Raw genomic sequence first — 5,282 nt, 5'->3', positions numbered from 1 at the left:
GTCGAGATCGGAGTTGTTGTACAGCCTCGGTGGAACGTACGCCTCCTCCATGGATGCATCCGCTGAAGAAGGTGTACTCGGCTTATCGTGTTGGCTTGTCCGTGAGCTTGATTGTCTCTTGAATATGCCCGGAAGTCTTTCTTCATAGCTACAGCAAAGAGCAAGAATACAAGACTGCTCGGACAGGGGTTAAGCAAATACCCGCCGATTAACCTTGCACTGAACTAAAGCAAACTTGTATATGCAAAGTGTCTAAACTAAATGCAGCAAATTGTGTGAATTTGAGGCAAGCTTGCAAAACTTTGAATGAATTTTGAGAGGAAGGTTTTGAGAGGGAGTGAGAATGAGTGGTGTGACTTCCCTCTCCCATCCGAGCTTCATATATAGTGCATGGATAACGGCTAGTAATGGCATATGGGCCCCACTAGCCGCTACCCTACAGATATTTGCAGCTAGCCAGTGCCATGCAGGGGTTCGGCCGAACCCCTGGTGGACCCAACCGGCCCCACATTTAGCCATTGGGTTCCAACGACTAGTGTGGTGGTGGCCGTGCAAAATTTTGCCAACTTGTTGTTGTTGCATCATAGTGTTGAAGTTTGCGAGCTGTGCACCAACAGAGTGCTACCATTCACGTGACTGTACCACATGATCCTCCAAGGTGTGTTGCTCGTTCACTGCCTGCAGTTCAAGTGTATCCGTCCCCCGGATGAGTTCTCCTAGACCCCCCTCGAGAGGAGACTGAGCAATGCATCCAAGAAGATGGAAGTTGACCACTTGGACTGAAGGAGCGTGAGTATCCCCAGTGCAACTCCTATGGCTCATGCCACCGGCTGTCGCTGGCACTCTGCCAGGACGAACCTCCGGTGTCATGTTGCATGAATTGGGTCCAATCAAGGGCATGCACGGTCGGGTCCCAACTGTCTAAATACATCTGCTCTGGTGGTGAAGAGGAAGACGCCTCCTGAGGTGCTTCTCTCGCCATCCGTCATGTTACCTGCATAGGACATCACAAGGCAACTCCGCTTGGAGAGAAATGGTTAGTTCTTGGTAGTTATACAAATGAAACTCCCGTATAGGTTACGGAATCTCATTTGTATAGCCAGGAAACAAAAATATAAGAGAATCATTTGGACCATGTTTGAGTATGTGGCATTGAACCAAGTAGGCCTCACCAACATAAGAGCGGGTAGCAGGGATACAAGATACTTGCATATAAAGCATAGTCCCAACTCCTCATGCTAAATGAGTCACCAAATAAATACACTCAACAGGACTAGACAACTTCACATTTTCTAACCATTGCTTGATCATGGGTTGAACAGGTGAAACTCTGATTTTTTTTCTAACCATGGCATACAAGAGGATAAGTTCGTCCTATCCGGATATCAGCTCTAGGAAACAACACAAAACCAAGCAACCTATGCAATAGCCCCAGGGTAGGATTATGGATGTCACTAGTTCTAGGCTTTTTACAGGATGAGACCCGAAATACTTTGCTAAAACATACGCTTGTTAAAATCAGGAAATGTGTTCCTGAAATTAACCTTGCATGTTTTGTCAAAGCCTAGATGCAAGCTAAGGTCTTCCAAGAAAGTTGATATTCCTTGCAGAATAGCCGGAAGGTAACCCATCACCTACCTCTAGCAAGGTACATAAAAACTGCATGTTAAGCAAACGGGAACCCGGCACATCTACACATGCAAATTTATCCCAACCTATAGCACGCTGAACAATATGAAACTCAGCATCCACACCTATCCTTTTCAGAAGGTCGAGTCGTATGCTCAGGTCTGAGCACACGTTCGGTCTTTCAGCATATGATAGGCTTGCATTTCCCGGTCGCCCACGAGGTCGAGATCGGAGTTGTCGTACAGCCTTGGTGGAACGTACGCCTCCTCGATGGATGCATCCGCGGAAGAAGGTGTACTCGGCTTATCATGTCTTCTTGTCCGTGAGCTTGATTGTCTCTTGAATATGCCCAAAAGTCGTTTCTTCATAGCTACAACAAAGAGCAAGAATACAAGACTACTCGGACGGGGGTTAGGCAAATACCCGCCGATTAACCTTGCATCGAACTAAAGCAAACTTGTATATGCAAAGTGTTTAAACTAAGTACAGCAAATTGTGTGAATTTGAGGCAAGCTTGCAAGGTTTTGAGAGGGAGTGAAAATGAGTTAAAGTGGTGTGACTTCCCTCTCCCAGCCGAGCTGCATATATAGTGCATGGATAACGGCTAGTAATGGCATGTGGGCCCCGCTAGCCGCTACCCTGCAAAAATCAGCAGCCATTGGGGTCCAACGACTAGTGTGAAGGTGGCTGTGCTAAATTTTGCCAAAAATTGCATTTTATTTTTCTCACAAAAATTCATTTGAAGAAATCGCCTCAAATTCAAATCTCAATGTGCGTTTGAAAATTCAAACATGCTTTGATGCAATGGAAAATAAATATGAGATAACTACCAATTTATCTGTTGGCAAGAGCGACGTCGTTTCAGGTCCGACGAGCACGACCGTACCTCCAACGCATTTTGCTCGATGAGGCACCTAGTTCAGAAGGTATAGGAACGGGTGTCTTCTCCTTAATCCGCCATACCTTCTTGGTCTTAGGTGCAGGCAGCGGCATCTTTGAAACTGGGAGCGCAGGTTGACCTGACCTGTATTCCCGGCTTCTTGGAAGCCAGCTTAAGGTACTGATGGTTCCTCGTTTCTTCCCGCTCCAGGAAGTTCATCATGAAAGTGTTGAGGCTTTTCGTCCTTCGGGGTTTTACTTTGACCTCCTTGTGGGTTCGGTCCGTTCTTGATCTACCCTATGGAGCAATGCTCCATCCTTGGTCTCCTTGTGGACGATACCCATTGTTGTTGTTCATGAGCATGACGTTCTTACGGGTTTCCGGACGATCCGTCCCAGAGTGACCGGTTTTGCCATAGACCTCACATGTTATGTGAGAGCCCAAAGCCTTAACGGCACTCTGCTTGGCGTCCTTCTCATTGTTGTCCAGTCTCTTCATAAGGAGATCCAACTGGGCGGCGAGCATTTCCATCCCTTCGACGGTGTACATGCCGCGTTGACGGGTTTGGAGTCGTTCCTTGCTCCAACCAATATTTGAGACCATCTTCTCAATCAGGTTGGTTGGCATCACTGACCGTCTTTGAGAAGGGTGCTCCTTCAGCAGCAGCGTCCAGGTGATCCCAGGACGAGAGGGTTAATCCGTTGAAGAAATTCTGCAGGATGGACGCCCATGATGAGGACGGGTGGTGACGTACTCCTGCAGCATTTCCCCAGCTTCAAGAATGGTTTCATCCCTCATCTGCTGAAAGCTAGATATTCTTCCACGAGGAGTGTTGGTCTTGCCCATCGGGAAAATTTTTGAGAGGAATGCCGTTGAGCGCTTATTCCGGGTATTCACTGTTACACGGTTGATGTAGAACCACTGTTCTGCTCTCTCGAGGAGGGAGAGCGGCAACAGTTGGAGTCTGATTCCTTTGACGGTATACGTGCTACAGCTTTCCAGGAATTGCTGTAAATAAGCACTTGCATCCTCCTTAGGCTTGCCACAGAATGTGCAAGCCTGCGCCATCTTGACTAAGCAGATTTTCAGATCAAAGCACCATCTCCCATACTGACGTGGGTTCCATCTAGCATGTTACCCAACAGAGGGAGCAGCAAACTTGCAAAGGGTCTTCTCAGCCGTATCATGCAATTCTTGTGGCGCGAAATTGACTGGTCTGGTTGCCGATAGAGTAACCTTGAGGATGAACGACACGAGGTCGGCTTCACTTCACCAGTGACTCTAGATATGAATTTGGTTGGCAGATCATAACCAGTCCTGTACTACCCTGTTTTCACATAAAAGAGAAAACAAACAAGGTTTGCCTACAAAGGACAGTGACTTATATAGAGGTAAATATAAAATTATTAGCAAGTAGTGAACTCTTAATCATTTATCTTCCCCGGCAACGGCGCCAGAAATGCTTGTTTGGTATTTCTTAGTGGCACTACTGGAAATATAATTTCCAGCAATAGCACTAGAAATACTCATGGTATATTATGGTTACAGATGTGATCCGCAAGCGCACGGATATACCATTGTAGCATTTCACCCGGGAGTATTCCAAGGTATCGTATTTATTTTATCCCAAGGGAAGATATGATAAGAGAGTACTATGGTAATAGTTTATATGTTACTTATATACATCAAAGTCTATGCAGGGGTTAACTCAGTTCAAAGGGTAGGGTGACACACAGAAGAAAGAACTAAGAAATACTCACTCTAAAATATAGTCTAAGCTAAGTGGTGAAAGAATAAGAAAAGTATCATTCCTGTACTTCTAGTATACATACATCTTTAGTCTATACTTGCTATTATACAGTCATGCAACCAATACCCCGTACCCAGTGTCCTCTTGGTGTTTCGAGAAGCCACCCTAGCCCGTCATGACCATACAACCAGGGCTAAATACGGAGGAGTACCCTCCCCAAGTAATTAACTTAGGATTATATACTGGCGCGGAGGAATACCCGTACTTAGCTGTAACCATCAGCGGCCCACCTCTCATCCGCAGTATATAACCCCAATTAGTGGTACCTAATAATCTAAGCACCGCGCTTACATTAGTAAAATACTACTCTACATCCTTGCAACCGACATAGAGCAACCGAATAATCGGACACTAAACCCACATCAATACACCTATCTGGAAAGCTTGTTACACGAGTATAAAGTAAAGTCAGCACTCAAGTAATATGAATGGAATAAAATACCGAACTTGTATAAAGAAGAATATTCTATTAATTTAATAAGTCTCACAAAAGAAGAGAGGAAAGCTATTAAAGCCATACCCGAAATCTCCTGAAAACTCGAGGACTATGAAGACAATTCTATTTCCTACTCCACTATCTGTAGAACTACTAAACAATACTTGAGAGAGCTCTTGATCTTCTTCTTGAGGTGTGTGAGGGAATGAATGAGAGGAGGGGTATTTATAGGTGGAGAGGTGCCTTGGGAGTGTGGAGATGCTCCAAGCATCCTAGGAGCATTTTTGCTCTCCTCTTGACATGTGGCATGGTGAAGCATCCAAAGAGCATCTTTCTCCCTCCTTGTGAAAAGTGTCCACGGCGGTTGCTTCAGGTAGAAACGGTCATAACCGCCATTGGATGTCGATAACTATCGGCCTGTGGAATTTCTGGGCCATGGTTCGGCAGAACCTAGGGGTTCGGCCGAACCCTAGTCTGGTCCATCTGGCCCAGAACTTGGCAAGTGTACTCCTCGTTTATTCCTCAGC

At 45.8% G+C, this 5,282-nt stretch overlaps 1 non-coding gene across 1 annotated transcript; it reads left to right on the top strand.

Annotated features, from left to right (window-relative positions):
- The first annotated feature begins 3,233 nt into the window (after positions 1 to 3,233).
- Positions 3,234 to 3,339, top strand: LOC112937673 (small nucleolar RNA R71). Its single transcript, XR_003240336.1, has one exon. It is a non-coding gene; the product is annotated as a small nucleolar RNA R71 (small nucleolar RNA).
- The last annotated feature ends 1,943 nt before the right edge of the window (positions 3,340 to 5,282 follow it).

Source organism: Oryza sativa, chromosome 1 (assembly GCF_034140825.1).
Source record: "Oryza sativa Japonica Group chromosome 1, ASM3414082v1".
Taxonomy (NCBI): Eukaryota; Viridiplantae; Streptophyta; class Magnoliopsida; order Poales; family Poaceae; genus Oryza; species Oryza sativa.
This window is presented reverse-complemented; position numbering and strand designations above follow the sequence as displayed.